The 21,218-nt window shown below is 35.7% G+C and overlaps 1 long non-coding RNA gene across 3 annotated transcripts; it reads right to left on the bottom strand.

The window, feature by feature from the left end:
• Nucleotides 1-3,909: 3,909 nt before the first annotated feature.
• Nucleotides 3,910-15,746, bottom strand: LOC122006945. 3 transcript variants are annotated; one of them, XR_006118809.1, is made up of 4 exons: nucleotides 15,529-15,746; nucleotides 8,828-11,854; nucleotides 5,515-5,662; nucleotides 3,910-4,712 (listed from the first exon to the last, which is right to left on the bottom strand). It is a non-coding gene; the product is annotated as an uncharacterized LOC122006945 (long non-coding RNA). The 3 variants fall into 3 exon arrangements; XR_006118808.1 differs by lacking the exon at nucleotides 5,515-5,662 and having other exon boundaries at nucleotides 8,828-9,993; nucleotides 11,105-11,854; XR_006118807.1 differs by lacking the exon at nucleotides 5,515-5,662.
• Between the last annotated feature and the right edge of the window lie 5,472 nt (nucleotides 15,747-21,218).

Here is a 21,218-nt window from a genome sequence, read left to right as displayed (position 1 = left end):
AGATACACACAAATCTATTTAAAATTATTAAAACATACGTGGTTGGCAATTAAAAAAATAGATTTTTGTTTGGTATGTATTGCTGTTTAAGACTAGATAAGTTGCTTGTGGAACCAAATTTTTTGTTGCATTTTGTATTTAGTAAGAGTGTGCATTAGAAGATTATAATTTATCGTTGTCTTTTTTTCTTTTGGTCTATATATTTGTTTAGGAGATGTTTTTAGGACAAACACTAATTTAATATAAATCAATGAACTTGGGACAAAAGAAAATAATATGAAAAGAATAATGGGATGTATTCAATTAAGAGATTGAATGATTTTTATTAACTTTTTTTAATGATAGACTTTCGTGGAGTTGATAAATTTTTATTGACTTTTATATAATCTCATATAGTTGTGAAAAGAATTCCATGGAGTTCTATAGATCTTTTTGCAAGATTTTTACAGACATTTATAAATTTAACGGAAACTTGTGGATTCAAGAGGGTGTATTCAATCTTAGAAAACGTAAGCGGTCATGGTCTCGTACGATATTTATTTTCAAACAAAACCTAAAATACCTAATTAAATTTCTTTTTTAATAAAATAATAAATAGCATACTTGTCTATAAAAAACTTTTTCTTGGAGTGAACTCCAAGTAAAAAGAAAATTCTAAGAGAGCGAATCTTAAATGGTGAGGAGTCTTAGAGGAGTAAACTCCAAGCAAGAGAAAATTCCTAAGGGAGCTAATCTTAGGTAGTGAAAAGCTTGGAGGAGTGAACTCCAAGCAAGAGAAAAATTCTAAGGGATTGAAACTTAAGCAGTCTTGAAGGAGTAAATCCATGCACAAGAAAAATTCAAAGGGATTGAATCTTAGGTAGTGAGAAATCTTGGAGGAATAAACTCCAAGCAAGTGTGATCAAAATAAAGTTTCCAGTCAATCGTGTGCGGTCCACCTGACCAGTGTATATTGAATATTGCTAACATTGTTTTACCTTTACTATTTGTATCTATTATGTTAATTCATTATTATAGGAAAGTCTTAGTGGATCAGGTCGATCAGACACTAAGCAGAAAAAGAAATCCAAATAGATCACTTAAACCAAATGTTTGATTGGTAATTAAGGTAAGTCCTGGAGAGGTTTTTCATTCTAAAAGGCGGTGAAAACATGTCCCAGTTGGAACAACCTTAGGCATTGATCAGACTAAAGAAACCAATGAAGGTTACTAAGTCAAGATTAGATAGTCATAATTGTTAAACTCATTCATGCATAATCATATATTTCTAACTCTGGTTTGCAGGTAAATTATTGGTATTCTTGTTATGCTAACTTTGTTTTGTAGAAAGTAAAGTTTGGGTTGATTGAATGGTTCGATCAATCCAATAGGATGATTGATCAGTCGACTGATCTAGATGGATAAGTATAGAGAAGATTCATATCAAACAAAGAAGGAAATAAAGGTTTAGTCGACTAATCAAGAGGATTAGTCGACTGAACAAATATGAAAAGTGCAAAATGGATATGATTGGGTTGAATAGAAAAGGAAACTTAGAGTCCAATCGACTAGACAAGGTTCAGTTGACCAGACCGAATCAAGCGTATAAAAGAAGCCTTGGTATCCAAGGCTTGGTACTTCATCTCAATCCAATTCTTTAAAAACTCTCTCTATCTATGCTGTTCATGCAAGTACTGTTACTACACTGAGAGGGTCTCTGACAATCTTGAAGTTGTCTATAATTGTTATTTACTGCATTTACTTTAAAAGGGATAATAGCGTGCTACTATCACCTTCATCTTTGTACGCTTTTGTCCTTCTCTGAAAGTTTTTCAAAGAGGAGAATATTAGTGATTTGCCCATTCGGAAACAGTTCAAGGGATCATGGGTCATGGAGTAGTAATCACTGGATTGTGAACTAAGTAACCGACTGTATCTTTGTATTTTCTATTTTCTGTTGTACCTCTTCTTTGTTATCTTATAAAAGAAAGGTTTTTATTGAGCAATATTCACCCCCTTATCATGCTTTTTGATCCTATAATTAATATCAGAGCAAAGTCTATCTAATTTAGTTTAATCGCTTTTAAAGCTTTTGAAAAGATCAAAAATATCCGTTCTTATTTTAAAATTTTAAAATTTTCTTTCTTAATGAAATATTCATTTTATTTCACTATTTACCCAAGACTATGAAATGTCTTGGATTTTTTTTTTTAATTTTTATTTGCAAAAATCAAATGGCATAATAAAAAGGATTTAGTATCGTTCGTCCATCTCTCTTTAATGGCAACAACTTCATCTACTGGAAAGGATAGATGGAGTATTTTTTACAAACTGAAATTAACATGTGGAGTTGTGGATCATCGTCCCACCAATAGACGAAATTAGAAAACCACAAGATATAAAGCAATAGACAACATATACCAAAAAGAATGCCTAATACAACGCTCAAGCCACAAACACAATATTGTGTGGTGTCACAAAAGAAGAGCTAAATTGGATTGGTCTATTCAATAGCACAAAGAACCTTTGGGATAAACTGATCAAACTCCATGATGGAATATCCGACTCAAAGATAATAAAATGAGACCTACTTGTAAATTCCTTATTTAATATTCAAATGTAGAATGGAGAATCAGTAAGTCAACTACACACAAGAATTAAAGATATCTTGAACAAACTCGACTCAATTGGGCATACAATGTAAAATCAGGATATAATAAGGTATGCTTTAAACTCTTTCCCCTGAAGTATATTTTGAGCATCCATAGTTGATGCATACAAGGTATTTAGGGATCTTTCTATTATAAAATTAGATGAAATATTTTATGAATTTAAATTGCACGAATAGTCTAACTCGAGTCAAACTGAGAAAGGTATAGCTTTGTTTGCAAGGCAAATTAAAAAAGAAAACTAAGTCAAAACTCCGACCAACACTAGAATCGAAAGATGAATTGGAATTGGATGACAAGGAAGATGGAGACACAACCACATGAATATTAAACCTAGTCCAAAAGATGTTTAAGAAGGACTTCATTAGAAGGGATATCAAAAGAGCAATCAAACCAAAAGACAAGCAAGCAAGCCAAGGCAACCAAGCATGCCTAAATTAGAGGTAACTTGCTACAAGTGCAACAAAAAGGGACACTACAAATCTGAGTACCCCAACCAAAAGGAAGACAAGTCACAAAAGCTAAGGAAGAAGAAAGCACTTAAAATAACTTGGGACGAATTGATAAATCCATAATTTTATCGTGAAATGGGTATCAAAAGAATTAAGTGACTAAATTCATTCTACATTAATGTAGCATAGATATGACTCAAGTCATCTCCCAATAAATGTAACAATGATGGTATCTTAGAATTGATTTGCTATTGCATTTTGGATTTTTGATAAGAAATTAGGGTTTTGGATTTCGTTGAGTTCTTAAACTAATGAACGAAATAGAAAGACAATTATGAAACTAAATCTAATGTAATAAAAGAGATCCTATCTATCTATTAATCATGAACCCACAATATACTGTCACTTTATGCCATGGATTAACACCATTAACATATCCAAATAGATTGGAAACTAAACAAGGACTAAACAAGAACAAAACAAGATCAAATCAAACTCAAGGGATCGGATACTCAATGGATCAAACTAACTATTTGTCAGATGGTAGAAGATCTACTCAAATCCGTGAAGATGAATAGATAGGAAATAGATCTACAACTTCATCTAACCTAAATAATTCAGATCCTTACAACCGGATAATATCAAAATAGATTCAGATCTCCATCAATGGAGCCAATAAGCATTCAAATGAACGTACAGAAATAAATCAAAGTTTCATCCAATCTCAGCTAACTTAGATCTACAAAATTAAGTAGAAAATTTAAACTAAACTAAACTAAAAATTACAATAATAGAAATGTAGAAATGGAGACAGAAATATAAGGGAGGAATGATAAACCAAAGTGAGCTGGGAATCCCGAGCACTCATAGATTAGTTTGGAACCGATCAATTCAGACGATCGATTCTTATCCAATGACACCATCGGTGTTAAATTTAGAAATACTAAAATCAGTAGCAGCAATGGAGAACCAATAGAAGTAGAAGCAAACACTCCTATCCAATTGGATGCATTCAGAGCTTCAAGGAAGAAGATCGCTGACTGAAAGTCTAAGAAATTAAATCAGATCAAATCCACTTGCTTCTCCTCTTTTCCGTTTCTTCCCTCTTCGCATGCAGTCACAACAGAATTGACTTTCAAATCTGGATCAAAGGGATGAAGTGGCGTCACTGACTGGTGATAGGTGGATGATGATCGGAGAAAGGGTCACCCTTGACCTCCATTAGTTGCCGATGGTGGAAGGTGGATCAAGGAAGAAGATCGCCCCCTCCTTTATTTTGAGCAATCGCCTCTGTAGCAATTTGATGAAGCTTGCAACTGTAGCTATTCATTCCCTTTTTAAATCTCATCAGATCTAGATCAACGGCTCTAATCAACTCAGATATGATCCAATGGCGGAAATCATTCAAATCTTAATCTAGGACTTCAAATCCTGATCGATGGTTGTGATCTACTTCCCCTTGGCTTGGATGGAGTAGATCTCTGATGTATGGCTTAGATTGCTCCATATTTTGAATGAACGGTTTAGATGGTTCCAGAACTTGATCTCCTCATTAAACCTAGATTGAGCTCACTTGAGTTTGATCTGATTTGGATCTATGATCTTTTAATGCCTACAAAGAATATATCAAAATATTAGCATTAAATATTATAAATATGATATAATTTGTAATTAAGTTCACAAATGAATACAACTTATGACACATGATATTAACATGAAATTAGCACATGAGAAGATTAAAAAGTATGCATATATGAATCAAAATGTCATGACAAAATGATGGTTATCAAATTCCCTCAGACTTATTTCTGCACGTCTCGGGCAAGGAAACAAAATAAAGAAACAACTAAAATTCATCTCTCAACTAATTTCCTAGCATTACTTAGAAGATCATAAAAGAAATTTAACTAAGACCATCTAAAGATCAAAAAAATCAAGAATTCAATCCCTACAATAACCAATAAGTATGGTGATATCATCCATTCGAAAAATTAAGAAAGATGCAAACTCACAAGGTAAATGCACCTAATCTAGCTCTCACACTCAAATATGTATAAGTGGAGCTCAATCAATGTCACTCACGACACTTCACTACCATATGCTTGCTCATTTTCTATTTCTACACCACATAAAACATATCATGCTTGAATCAAAAGGATTTATTAAGCATTGAAATGGAGTCAAAAGGAACTAAGTGAAGCAAGCAAAATAAGCAAGAGAGAAGAATTCAATGAAGAAAGTGAGAAAATAAGAGTATTGGAAGAATAAACTTGATGGGTTGACCAATTATTTTGTATGGAGGATTGTCTCCTGTTAATGAAGTTATAAGAGAATACTTAATCTTGTTGTCAATCTAGAGTGATCTGCTTTTACCATTTATGGAGCCAAAATTAACGAACTCTTCTCACAATTACCTTTTCAAAAGTACTCCACTATGATTGGAGTTCCTAGCATAACCTGTTTTTGAAGAACACCATGATCATCCTCTTTTGACCTCAAAAGTTCAAAATTTCTTCTTTACTTGTTGTGTACCATGTTCAGCTACACATTCCCATAATTCACCTTCAATAAAATTATAGAGACAAATTTATTATTTTTAAACAAAATTCCTGCATTTCATCAATTCAGGGATCAAGTTCAGCAAGATTCATAAATTCAGATACTCAAATTCTGTGCAATTTTATTACTGTCCAGATTGTGTATCAGTGCAAACTTTTGGTTCACACTTTGCTACAGCCTGATGTCTTGGTTACTCCCTTCCAGATACTGAATTCCCACATAAGCCAAAACATTAAAGATGAAACCTTCCTGAGTTGCTTAACAACTATGCATTTCTAGAGTTCAAAATTTGGCTTCGATGTAGTTACAACAATCTAATTCTGATCAGCTTCTCTATTATTTCAGAGTTCATTGCTAATGAACTAATGCTTACATCTTCAGTTATCAATTCTAAAATTTTAGCATTTGAATTCACAGTTCAAGAGTTCTGAAATTTACAGATTCTACACTACCCCTACAGATCTTTGTCAGATTCTTTTCTTCTCCAGCTTCTAGGTTCTTCAAAATTACAACAGTGCTGCCAACTTCAGCTAGGAAGCTTCTTCCACATTTCTTGTTTTACAATTTTCAGGAACATTAAAATCTTGCTAACTTCTGATAGTTACAACTCCCACACTATTCCCAATTCATGACATTTGTTCTCCAACAATCTATATCATTCTTTCATGAGGATAATCTTGTTGAATTGGATTTGTTTCACACTTCTGTTGGTAACTGACCTTTAGGCATTACAGATATTTGGACATATATCCATGGGAGATGTAAGGCTCGACTTGAAATTCCCAATGATTAGGAAGCTGAAAGTTGCAAAGTAAACTTGGCATGCAACTGATATATCAATTTCAGTTTCATTGGCTATTCAAAATGCTTTCTTTTTGCTCAGATACAGGAGTTACTAAATTTAAACCAACTGCTATATTTCAATTTCAGACATTAGCTCATTTCTAGAATTGTCAGCCTTTTCCAGACTTAAGTTTCATACTTCAGAATCTAATGTCATCTCAGCCTATCTCAAGAAGGGTTAAGTTTGGAAGAAAACATTATTTAGCACTAAACCAATAGGGGCTTGAATTCAATTTGTTCCTGGTCAGAAATAACAAGATTAGCTGGCACAAAACAGTCCTGATTTCTTGTCTAACCATTGACGTACATTCCTATCTTCCAGGCTAGCACTGAATCTTCATATAGTAATCTAGAATTTAGTTGCAGCTCTTGTTTACTTTGTCCAATTTTCAGAAATCTAGCTCAAAGAAATATGCTTGGACATTTTACTGATTAAGCCATCTGTTTATTCTGGGCAATCACATAAATTTCATAACAGGTTCAGTTTCCTATAATTTTTTTTATTTTCAGAAATCAGTTTAGTTTCATCAGTTGTATGCAATTTAGGAAATCAAAACTACGACTCAAGCTCAATAGAGTTTTAGGATAGACTATCACTTCAAATTCCAGTAACTCAACTTGTGGAGTTTGATGAGCTAAAAGTAATTGAGTTCTGCAATCTAATAGCTCTCTGATTTCAGATCTTTTTTTTTCAAGGAATAAACTTATCAGGATGATCAATGTATCACCACACTACTTCAAGTTTCTAGTCCAGAAATTCTACTTTTTTCCCTAACTTAACTTCCAGAATTATAACTCAACTAAATCATTGATTTCTTGCACTGCAATGAGATTAGACAGTTTGGAAATCAGTTCCATTAAAATTGTAGGCTTTAGATTCAACTTCAATGGGTAATAGAAGATCAAGTCCTCCACTTGGAACTCTTACTAACCAAAAGCTTGTAACAGAAGCTTGGCCTCCATATCATTTCAGAGCATTTGGTTCAAATAGGTTTTAACATTACCTCTTTAGCTAGAAGCAATCTCATTAACACAATCCAACAGATATTTATTTCAACTCCTCAATATTTTCAGAAAATTCCAGTTTTGTTCTTCTTTCATTCAGTTTTGTCTTCCAACTAACACTCACTTGTTGAGCAACATTCATGTTAACCAGCATAAGACAATAACAGAATCCCTCAAAGTATTGCACAATTTAGAAAGACTGATTCCAGAATTCAAATTCTGAAAATTTTAACTTCTTAAGGAATGAAATAGTAGTTTAGAATCTCAGTGCTGTTGTATAGTTCCTCTATCAAACTGATTCATAACTCAACAAGTGGAAGAGCATTCAATTAGAGTCTCTAAACTGATATAGCATTCAACAAACCAAACAAGTTTGACATAATTCAGCAGCGTTTGTTGAGAATCCCTCACAACAACAACCTACATTACCTTTTAGAATTCTGCATTTCACCACTTAAGTTTCAGAACTTGGAACTCGGAAGAATTTTGGCTTGAATCATGTAGGGTTAAGCTTATTCATGAATCTGAGTTAACACTAAATAAACAAGATATTGAACTCCAAACCATACTGATCAGAAACATCAACCACAATTGGCACAGAAACAATTTTTGCCCTTCTCTGTTTACTAGTTTCATATTTAGTTTTTTTTCAGCTCACTTCCTTGCAATTGCCCACAAACATACATCAGCACCCATGAAAAACCTCCTAAATCTTCACAATCCTTGAGCAATTGCAAACTTTCCCCCCACACTTAAAATCTTGGATATCCTAACTCATCAAGCAATCATCCAAACTCTCAAGGAAAAGAATGACAAGCAAATATGGTGGAAGATAAAAGTGTTGAGTGAAGGATTTAACTAAATTTAAAAGGAAAAGAAGTCAATGAATAGGAAAAGAGATATCCTTCATCATATTCATACATACAAATGTTATTGTGATTTTGAAAAGAAACAAAGCAAGTTCTAGAGTTCAATATCATGAGTGCATATCACACAAAAAGAGGATAAAGTATGGGCATGAAGTAGTCCTCTCTAGGTAATATTGGCAATCAAACTCAATTAATCAAAATGGAATCCACCACCACACTAACCAATAGCATGCAAGTAAAGTATTCAATCATGTCCATTGACCTAAACTTTGACGGTCAAACTTAAATAACTTTTATGATTCTCAAGGTATTACTAAGAACATATGGAGGATTTTATTCAAAATCAAATGCTATGCAGACCAAACAAATTGTAAAGTATGGATGCAAAATTCACATGTAAAGTATGAAACTAAAGAAAAGTATAAAGCAAAAAAGAAAGTAAAGAACGAACTTCGCTTTATTCCCGGGTGGTTGCAAAAGGTTTAGAAGTAGCATCCATGCTAGTAGTGGAATGGTCCTTCCCGGTGGTTGGAGTCGGTTGAGAAGATCATCCACTTAGGGAGTGGAATGTTATTCATTGAAGTTAAAACCTCTCCCACCATATGCTCCTCGAAAATTTGCCCCGGAGGTTGAAGACGATTCAATTTAAGCATCCACTCCGGAAGTTTATAATCTCTTGCAAAATCAATGAAAGATGACACCTCTCGCAAGCATGGAAAAATATTAGTTTCTACACTACATGGTTTAAGAAATGCATCACATCCAATAAAGTCAATTAATGGTACCTCTATGAAATTTTATGATGAATCACAAGAAATACTAATCTTGTGATGTTGAAAGGTACCTGGAGGTCCTAGAATGGTGACTATGACCTCCTCATCATCAAGTAGTGGTTTAGGCTTTGGTTTAGGTGATACTTAGGGTATTGCTTCCAATGTGCAACCCCCTACACTTACATCATCAACATCTAGTTCAAGTGATTATGCAACTGGAAGAGGTGATTCTTGGGGTATTGCTTCCACTATGCAATCCTCTACACTCTCCTCCTCATCTTCGACATTAGTACCTGCATCATCAATAACATCTACAATAACAATATCAGCAGAGTCAGAAATCCTTACAACTACAGCATCACAATAAAAAATACTAGAGGAGTCTTATGGAGTAATAGAAACGAGATCAGGTTTGTCAAAAACACTACAATTCCTCTTCTCAAGCACCTCGATATCCATAGGAATGGTCTCATCAACACTTATGGTAATCAGTTGTCCATTTCTAAATTATTGAGAGTTGACTGCCATGTTTTCCAAAAGTTTCATAACTTCATCAGGAGTCTTGTCAATCAAGGCCCCTCCACTATCTTTATCTACCATGTACAAATCAATCGGCAATAACCCATCAAAAAAGTGTAGAACAAGCAACTTATCACTGATCTGATGTTGAGGACAAATGGAGCAAAGTTCCTTGAATCTCTTCCAATATTCATGTAATGTCTCCTCCTTGAATTGTTGAATGTCACGAATCCTCTTCTACATAACCATATAATCATTTTGAACTCCCCGTGGGCTTCGATATGTTGGATATGACTTAGTAAACTGACTATGTGCAATCTCGTACCTGAAATATGAATGATCCACCCTATTAAAATTATAGGTATTAAGAAATGACTCATACATATTCTGCTGCTCCATAGGTGGGTAGTACTGATGTTCAGACTGATAGAACCAAATTTGAGGCTGATAGTACTGATAATATGGATCCATGGTCAAAGAAACTTCCTACTCTTACACTGAAATACTAGCAGATAAGATCAGAAGGTACAGGGAACATATAAAATCAAGCACATTGATATATGAACATTAACGAATTTGACAATAATTTTTTTTAATTTTTATGTAAAAAGAGAAAATTAATCCTAAGGTTATCAAACATCACTAACATTCCTCAACAACGACTCCAAATTTGATAAATCCATAATTTTGTGATGAAATGGGTATCAAAATAATTAAATGACTGAATTCATTCTACACTAATGTAGCATAGAGATGATTCAAGTCATCTCCCAACGAATGTAACAATGATGGTATCTTAGGATTGATTTGTTATTGCTTTTTGGATTTTTGATAAGAAATTGGGGTTTTAGATTTCGTTGAGTTCTTAAACTAATGAATGAAATAACAAGACAATTATAAAACTAAATTTAAAGCGATAAAAAAGATCCTATCAATCTATTAATCATAAACTCACAACATGCTGTCACTTTATGCCATGGATTAACACCATTAACATATCCAAATAGATTGGAAACTAAGCAAGGACTAAACAAGAATAAAACAAGATCAAATCAAAGTCAAGAGATCGGATACTCAATGGATCAAACTAACCATTTGTCAGATGGTAGGAGATTTACTCAAATCCGTGAAGATGAACAGATAGAAAACAAATCTACAACTTCATCTAACCTAAATAATTCAAATCCTTGCAACCAAATAACATCAAAATAGATTTAGATTCAGATCTTCATCGGTAGAGCTAACAAGCATTCAGATGAACATACAGAAACAAATCAAAGCTTCATCCAATCTCAGCTAACTCAGATCTACAGAATTAAGCAGCAAAACGAAACTAAACGAAACTAGAAATTACAGTAATAGAAATGCAGAAATGAAGATAGAAATATAAGGGAGGAATGATAAACCAAAGTGAGCTGGGAATCCCGAGCACTCACGGATTCGTGAGGAACCGATCAATTCAGACGAATGGACGATAGATTCTTATCCAGTGACAACATCAATGCTAAATTCAGAAATACCAAAATCAGTAGCAGCAATAGAGAACCAATGGAAGTAGAAGCAAACACTCCTATCCAATTGGATACATTCAGAGCTTCGAGGAAGAAGATCGCCGACTGAAAGATGAATAAACCAGATTCAATCCGCTTGCTTCTCCTCTTTTCCGCTTCTTCCCTCTTCGCATGCAGTCGCAACAGAATTGCCTTTCAGATCTGGATCAGAGGGATGAAGTGGGATCGTCGGCTGGTGATAGGTGGATGATGATCGGAGGAAGGGTAGCTCTTGACCTCCATTAGTTGCTGGTGGTGGAAGGTGGATCAAGGAAGAAGATCACCCCCTCCTCTATTTTGAGCAATTGCCTCCGTAGCAATTTGATGAAGCCCACAACTGTAGCTATTCATTCCCTTTTTAAATCTCACCAGATCTGGATCAACGACTCTAATCAACTTAGATCTGATCCAATGGTGGGAATCAGTTCAAATCTTAATCTAGGACTTCAGATCCTGATCGATGGTTGTGATATACTTCCCCTTGGCTTGGATAGAGTAAATCTCTGATGTATGGGTTAGATCGCTCCAGATCTTGAATGAGCAGTTTAGATGGTTCCAGAGCTTGATCTCCTCATTTAAATCTAGATTTGAGCTCACTTGGGTCTGATCTAATGTGGATCTATGATCTTTTGATGCCTACAAAGAGTATATCAAAATATCGCAAATATGATATAATTTACAATTAAGTCCACAAATGAATACAACTCATGACACATGATATTAACATGAAATTAACACATGAGAAGATTAAAAAGTATGCATATATGAATCAAAATGTCATGACAAAATGATGGTTATCATGAATCATCTTCAGAGTCGGAGTCACACAAACTAAACTATACCAACTTCATGGCTCTAGTAGCAAAGGAGCATATAATTGAGCCCGAGTCTGAGTCATGCCACATATTTGTATCTGATTCAGATAATCAAGAAGAAGAGGTCAACCCTCTCTTAGTTGATAAATTGTATAATATAATTGTTTGTTTAACTAGAAAGTTAGCTAAGTCAGATAAACGAGTTAGATTATCCCTCCAAAAGGAGGTAAAAGTTCTTAAGAATGAGATCAGTCTAAACCCTCCAAAATGTTTAAAATGTCTTGCTTAGTTTATATCTAAACGTAGAAAGGATATATAAGGCAAATATAAGAAAAAGAAGTTGTATCTTGATCAACGGTATTGGAAAGGGTTGGGATGATTGCAGACTAAGTAAATTCTATCAAATACATGTCTAGGTTGAATCATATATGTTCTACCTGGTGTAATTGGCTTAGTGGATCTAGCTGAAACTATCCCAATTCAATCTAAATGAGTTAAATCAAGACTTAGTATTAAGTCCCTTATGTAAGATGTTTTAGAAAAACTTTGTCAAGATACGTAGTTACTTTAATAATGTCCTTGTGATTTACCACAACCGAGAAGTTTATCTTGAAAATACTTACTTGGTGGACCAAAGCTAATTTTGAATTTAATACAAGATCAAACTATCTTAGACTAATCATCTTAAAAATTGAAAAATCATTTCACACAGCCCATGAGGTTTCCTTGCTTGATCACTTAAAATGGGTGAGATGTCAAATAAAATTAACAACCTTTTATATATGTTTAATCAGTTTAAATCCATAGGAATTAAGATTTTTTTAGATAAATAGAATAGACTTGTGTTAACATTATACTTATCTATTTTTCTTTTTTCTTTTTTAGAAATAGCCTAGGCTCTTTCATAGATTGCATGAACCTATAGATCTAGGCAGTCTTTGCATTGCACAATTACTTAAGAATTAACATGTTTATATATTAAGTCACGTAGACGGATGTGAGATATTAGGATCTATCCCTAGTTCCTAGTGTAGACAATTGCATCGACATGAACCAAGGGGCTTAAACTCATAATGATTACTAAAAATGACTAACTCCATCCTAAACTCATTGATTATTCAATATTAATTGAGTAAAGAAAAAAAGGGTTAAACATTTCTTTAAAGATGAATTCTTAGATGTGATAATTCAAAACAATTTTTTTTTAAAAAAAAATGTCATCTTTCAATTTTTGAGAAAATTAATATTCAATTAACATAAATCAAATTTTTAGTCGACCGAACATGGTCAAAACCCTAAAATGCAGTCAAAATTGACCTCGTGACCCAAACAATCAACTGATAAAATGTATCAATCGATTGATCCACCTCGGTAAGACAAAAACTAGACTGACACATTCAGTCAACTGAAGACCCTGACCAGCCATGATAAGCCCCGGGACTTGAAAAAGGTGACACGACCTAACCTTTTTAGTCGACCGATGACCATTATCAATCAATCAAACCTCAAAAATTGATTTATTCAGTTTGTCAAACTAAACGGTTGCCTGCACATTAAGGATCAATAGATTGATCCATTTATCGATCGATCGATTCGACGTTATAAAAATGCTACCAAGGGCAGCTGAACCCTCATCCCAATTCACTCTCCTTACCTCTCCTTCTAGCATCGAAAATTAATTTTTTTGAAGCCTCTTAAGCCCTCTGATACCATTTGGAGCACCAACAATGTCTTGGTAACAACTCTCAGAATCTCTTCTTAATTCCAATCTTGTCATTCTTCATTTAAAATTTCTTAATTTTAGTATTGTCATCTTTTTTATTCCTTATAATCAAAAGAAACGCAAAAACACCCAAAACCAGGTTGACCCTTCAAAGCCCAGCCAAGACCTAGATATCCTATGGATGAACTTAGACGAACATTCCAAAATAAAGAGTTCATTCCCTTAGGATCTAGGTACTTAGACATGTCATTCTATAACAACTGAACTAGGGGTGTTCTGATTATGACGTTGTTACCCATTGACTGAGGTGTCAGGTTCGAACCCCCACCTGCATAGGCTCTTATCAATTAAAAGTCCCCAATTTGGGGTATGTTAACTAAGGTCGTCGTTTCGAGGGTGGGACGCTCTTATCAACCAAGTGGTACTGAGACTCTCCAAAACATCCCTTCGAGGGTTTTTGGGGTATGGGGCCGCGAAACGGTGGGCCCAGTCACTATAAAAAGTTTATCCTACCTTAGTTGGCCGTCGGGGCTATGGTGCAGCGGCAGAGTATCCATGTTGTCATCCAGGCACTCGCGGTTCGAACCCCAGCTATGATGAATTTGCAGAAAATTTTCCTCCAAATAGGGCACGCAACTAAAGGATGTTGGGTTGCCCGCTGCGAGCGCTTCCCGATTTACTCTGATAATCGGTGGAAAATTTTCATAAGATCAGATCAGTCACCCCAGACTTGACATTACCCAATCTAATTAATTATTTTTTTTATAGACATGTCATTGTACGACTCCTGTCCTAATGGTGTAGAAATAATAAACTACTATGCCTTGACCAAATTTGTCTCTTGCATGCATTATGTGAACTTCGATCTTTGTGCTGAATTTTATCACAATCTTGTTCAGATTGATGAGTTCCACTACAAGACTAAGACTAGGGTTGCATGTCATGACTCTTTCTTTAATTTTGACATGGTTAGGGATTATCGTGATGCTCGAATTTCAAATGATCAATTTTGTGGCAAAAAGTGAAATCGTCACGTAATCCCTCTAGGCAAGAAAGATTTCCCCTAGAAGAGGGTAAATCATTGAGAAATTTGTCTAACAATAGTAGTACATATAAGGAGGAGTGAAGTAACTAACAGGGTATTTCTCACCCATTAGGAATTGACCTAGACTTATCTGTGACAACATCCCTTCATGAATCATCTGCGCCAACATGTGGGGCACAAATGATCAATTCTATGCCTTCCCTATCTATCCTGAAATCTTACCTGAGCCTTATACTCATTTGACTTTAGATCTTATATATGTTGATTTCTTTTAGAGCCTTAGACCCAAAATAATGAATTCAGTAAACCCAAGCCCATAAAAAGGTTGCATCCTTCCTCTATCCACTAGTGATCAAATTGTCATTAGACTATATCATCTCTTTCTGATATATGCATTTAAGCATCATCTTAGCATTGATATAGCTCTTTGGTCTTCAAAACCATTGTTCATTATTTCGGATACAATTCATCCGGAACAGTCCACATGGCCTTTTGTCACATTATCACTGCAATTCCTTCATCTTTTGGCATAACGCATAAATACTACAATTGGTAATGTTAAACCTCTGTCCCCTCACTATGACAAAATGGGCATTGGATAGTTTTCCTTGGCTAGGATAAAAGTTAATAGCTGGACCTTAGTTTTCAAGGAGCATCACAAAAGAGGTGCACCCACCCAAGAACGATGAGGTACGAATAGAAATACCAATTGGAGATGAGGTTTCACCTTTTCTAGCGCTACCCTCACCACATCATACTCAGGCATCCCCTTTCGAGCCAGATACATGCTCTCAAGAGGAGTATCAGGAGATCCGCCAACATTTGACAACAATTGACGGGCGTCTCGACTCGATAGAGCAACAACAGAGGAACATGTTTGACTTCCTTCGAGATTGGCGCATCAACCAGCAACCCCCTCCCGTATCTTATTAGATCTAGAGTTGCTTGTTTAGGCTAAACTATTATCTACTATATGTTTGTCAGTTTGACTTTTAGGCACTTGATGCTTTAGCTTTATGACTCCTTGCTGCAATTGACTTCTCTGATGTTTTTGATTGCTATATTTAACTTATCTATGTCGTGACTTGCTATATGTGATTTATGATATTTGATTATGCATGATCAGTATACTTTTTATGTGCCTGATCTATACTTTATGGTTGCTTTAGATAAATATTTAAAATATTTTTTAAAATTCTGAAACATTCCCTTTAAATTTTAAATGCTTTGAAAATGTTTATTCATTTGGAAAATAAATTGAAAAATATTTTGAAAGTATCATTTCTCCTTTGAAAAAGATTTTTTTTAAAATATTTTTTAGTAGTATTGCAAAATATTTTTAAGTCTTAGCAAATATTTTTTAAAAAAATTACTTTTCAAAATATCTTAAAAATATTTTAAAATTATTTTGCAAAAAAAAAATTAAAATTATTTTGGAAGCATAAGTTATTAGGGAATAATTATTGTTAAGAAAAATTTACTTATTTGTATTTTTATGTATTTTCCTAATTTATGTGTTTTCGTATTTTACACTTATAATGGTATTTATATACCATATATTTATAAGTACGTCGTGTAGGTTTTGATGTGATTGACCAGGTTAAGTTAGGTCTTATTCTGTTTGATCCTTGTATCCAAGTGTGCAGAAACTTAGGAACACAAGAAGTCGAGTGAAAAACGCAGCGGATAAGAAGGATAGCATGGGAAGCGAGTCAACAGGCTCGGTGCTTCCGAGGGACGAGAAGCTACCGAAGAGTATATCGACGGACGAGAAGAACGTGCGCGGTCTATCCGAGGGACGAGAAGTCTGGGAGGAAGCTTGTTCAAGAAGAAGATCGCAGTTGGGTTTAGTAGGTGAGCTTAACTTTGAATAATCGAAGCATCACCCACGCGAAAAAGATTATCTTAGAGGTTGATATGTCTTGTGGAAGGCGCCTCCAACAAGGTTGGAGGCACCCTCGCGTCTTTGTGTGGAAGGCGCCTCCAACCTTGTTGGAGGCGACCTCAAGCCTTCATGGAAGACACCCTCAAGCTTGTTGGAGATGCCTGCAATACCGATTAGACTATCGTTGAAAGACGATAAAGCTTTATCTTTAGCGGATAAAGTTTATCTTCTTGGAGGCATCTTGGACCTCCTTGGAGGCACGCCCAAGTGACAAAAAGCAATGGCTAATCCATCCTAGAAGGCTATAAAAAGCCCTTAGAGTTATGAAATAATTAACAACTTCTATATAAACTTTCCTAGTCTTTTCTGAGCGATCAACGTGTGTAAAAGGCTTCTCCACCTTCAATGAAAAAATTTTTAGTGAGTTTTTTAACACTTTGGATTAACAACCACCTAAGTTGTAACCAAGTAAATAATTCTGGTCATTTTACCTATTCTTTTTAAGTTATTTTCCTTAATGTTAATTGTTTATATTTGCTTAATTTAATTGTACATCTTTGCTAAGAAAAAACAAAAGATTTTCTAACTTACTTGCAGGGTTATTCACCCCCTCTAGCCAGCTTATCGGGACCAACAATATTATCATTAATAAAAGATTATATTTTATCGTCAACATGGTATCAGAGCGCTAAGCTTAACAACATTTTTTTCCTCAAACCCTAACCACCACCCACAATACCCACTAGTTACCTCCTACAATGGCTGCTACCGATGACATCACCCACCAATTATCTCTCACAAATGCTCCTGATTCACTTTCTGGCCTTGTGGTTCTCAATGTCAATGCTCAGGCACCGTTGAAAGTCACTGTCGCCAATTATTCTGCCTAGCATTTGCAATTCATGCCATGCTCCCTCAAGCGAATTTTGATCATATTCTCTAGCTCCGTCAGGATCAACTTCTCCTCAATACTATTATAGGTTCGATGTCTCCTACTCTTATACAGTTTATTTCTTCATCAACTTTATCAAAAGATGTGTGATAGACACTAGAGAGAACCTACACTGCTCCCTCATGTGGTAGGATTATGACTCATCGTTAAAATCTTGTCAGCCTTCAATAAGGTAACATATCTATCATGGCACTTATGAATGTCAAAGTTGACTTTGATGAGCTCTCCATTCATGTCCTGAATGGTCTTAGCCAAGATTACTATAATATCTCATATGCTCTGCAAGTTCGTGACATCCCTATTACCTTTGATGAGCTATTCGAGCAGCTCCTCAGCTATGAGGCCTAGTTAAAAATCTTGACTCCATCTCCATCTTTCGTGTCGATGACTACTCTTGTGGCTCCAATAGGGAATTCTCATAATCAGTATTCAAATTATCGTGGTGGTCGCCAGCAGGATCTGTCGATGTCCCATCAACCATGCCTGTCTGCCCCGAGGTTGCCTGCGCGTCCTCTTGCACATCCCATTGTGTCTAGTCCCAATCATTATCTTGGACGCTGTCAAATATGTGGTGTCCAAGGTCACTCTGCTCTCCAGTGTAGTCATATGACTACCTCGATGCTAGCCCTGCTTTCGTCGGCTCAGCCGCATGCTCTGCTTCCCACGTATAATGCACCATTTGAGCACACTGTCATTCATTTTACACCACCGTCTAATTTTCAGCAATGAGTGGTTGACTCTAATGTCTCTCATCATGTCATCACTAACCTCACTATTCTTTCGTTACATGATCCTTACTTTGGAAATGATAGCATCGTTATTGGTGATAGTTCTGGACTACCCATTACTCACGCGGTTCTTTCTCTTTCTCTACTCAATCTTTGCCTTTAGTTTTCTCCAATATTTTATATGTGTTATCTATGTCAAAAAAATTTAATTTTTATCGCTGCACTTTATGCTACTAATCCCATTACATTTCATTTCTTTGATTCCTATTTTCAGGTATTGGATCGTCGTACAAGGGTAACACTGGTCAACGGGGTCCATAGAAATGGTGTCTATCACCGGCTAAAATTTGTGTCTACGGTATCATCCTCTTTTACCCTTTCTGTGTCTGTCTCATCATCTATTTCCTTATAGTATAGTCGTCTAGGTCATCCATCATTAGGTGTTTAATGACATTTTTTGTTATCCTTGGGTCTTTCATTTTCTGTGGATGCTTTGTCTAATTTTTCATATACTTCATGCAATATTAATAAAAGTCATAAATTATCTGTCATAAATCTAGTATTTCATCTTGTGCTCCTTTGAATATTATCTTTTCTGATGTTTGGACATCTCCTATATCATTATTTGATAGACTCAAATATTATGTTATCATTGTTGATCATTTTACGAAGCATATATGGCTTTATCCCTTATGCAAAAAATTAGATGTATACTCTACCTTTATTGCGTTCAAAACTCTCGTAGAAAATCGGTTTTCAATGACTATCAAAACACTCTTCATTAACAATGGAGGTGAGTTCTTAGCCCTTCGCTCCTTTCTTACTACTCATGGTATCAGTCACCTTACCACTCCTTCGCATACTCTTGAAAACAATGGATACTCTAAACATCATCACATCATATAGTCAAAACTAGTCTCACTTTGTTGCACAAAGCGTCTATTCCACTCATTTTTTGGCCTTATGCCTTTGCTGCAGTAATCTATTTGATAACTGCATGCCTAAGGTCACTCTTTCCCATATGTCCTCTTTTGAGAAATTATTCACCACCGTTCCTAATCTTTCGAAGCTTCGACTCTTCTAGTGTCTATGCTTTCCGCGGTTGCACCCCTACTCCCACCATAAGCTTGATCCCAAGTCAACCTCTTGTGTCTTCCTTGGCTATTCTCTTACCCAGAATGTCTTCCTGTGATATGATATCACTCTCAAAAGAGTCTTTGTATCTCGTCGTGTTAAGTTTGTGGAGCATATTTTTCCATTTATCGTCACCTCTTCCTTAGGTTCCACAATAATAGACACTGACTCTAAGCTTTCTATCGCACTAATCCTCCTGTGGGACCCTTCAGCATAGGTGTCGTAACCTGTCACTAGCCGTAGCCACCCGCAACTGACTTCTTCACCACAACCATCACCGCCGCATGCTATTGGGTCATCTACGTTGTCTGGTGGTGGCCGACCCTCTAGCCCACCGCTTCTCTATCCCCCTCTTGCTTCCCTAAACTAGCATCTCATGCAAACTCGCTCCAAAAATATCATCTACAAACCCAATCCAATGTATATTCTTCATACACACCTTCCACAACCCTATGAACCCTCCTCTGTCACGCGGACGCTCAAAGATCCGAATTGGGTACATGCCATGCACAAGGAATATGATGCTCTTCTCCATAATCAGACATGGACTCTTGTCCCACCTTCGCCAGACCAAAATCTTATGGGTAATAAGTGGGTGTTTCGCATTAAGCCCAATTTCGATGACTCAATTGATCGATATAAGGCTCGCCTTATTGCTAAGGGTTTTCATCAGCATCCTGGTGTTGATTTTCATGATACATTCAACCCTATTATTAATCTAGTAACAATGCGCATTGTTCTTAGTCTGGCTATTAATTGGGGGTGGTGTCTTCTCCAACTTGATGTCAACAATGTGTTTCATAATGGTCATCTTGTAGAGGAGGTTTATATGGCGCAACCTTTGGGTATGCGCGGTGCTAAATTTTTGGATCATGTGTGTCATTTGCATAAGGCGCTTTATGGCTTGAGGCAGACTCTGTGCGCCTGGTATTTGGAGCTTTGCACCTTCTTGATCTCTCTTAGCTTTGTCGCATCTCGGGCTAACATCTCCTTATTTGTTTATCTTCGAGATGGTATTGTTATCTATTTCCTTATATATGTTGATGATCTAATCATTATAGGGAGTGTTGTTTCTTCTATTGAAGTCATAGTATGTAAACTTCATGTAAAATTTGCGATTAAGGATCTTGGGGCTCTTTCCTTCTTCTGTGGTGTTGAGGTCCGCCCAACCTCAAATGGTCTTTTGTTGTCTTGGCAAAAATATATCACTGATCTTCTCTCCAAACACAACATGCTTGACCCCAAGCTAGTCTCCACTCCTATTGATGATGGCTCTCGTCTTACTTTGCATGATGGGTCTTCATCTTTTGATGCGACTAGGTTCTGACAGGTAGTTGGGGGCTTACAACATCTCCGTATGCCTCATCCTGATATTTCCTTTACGTTCAACAAGCTCTCACAATTTATACATGCTCCTTCAGAGGTGCACTGGGTGCTGTGAAGTGTCTACTTCGGTACCTCAATGGTACTAAGAATCTTAGCATTCATCTTCTTACCAATACACCTCTTACTCTTCATGATTTCTTCAATGTGGACTGAGCGAGAGATCCGGATGATTATTGTTCTATTGGTGCGTTTGTTATTTTTCTAAGTGCTAATCCGATTTTTTAAAAATCTACCAAGTAGCGCGCGATTGCACATTCTTCAACTAAGGTCGAATATCACTTCATTGCCTCTGTAACATCTAAGATCCAATGGATTAAGTCACTATTGGCGGA

The sequence above is a fragment of the Zingiber officinale genome, chromosome 7B, assembly GCF_018446385.1.
Source record: "Zingiber officinale cultivar Zhangliang chromosome 7B, Zo_v1.1, whole genome shotgun sequence".
NCBI classification, from domain to species: Eukaryota; Viridiplantae; Streptophyta; class Magnoliopsida; order Zingiberales; family Zingiberaceae; genus Zingiber; species Zingiber officinale.
This window is presented reverse-complemented; position numbering and strand designations above follow the sequence as displayed.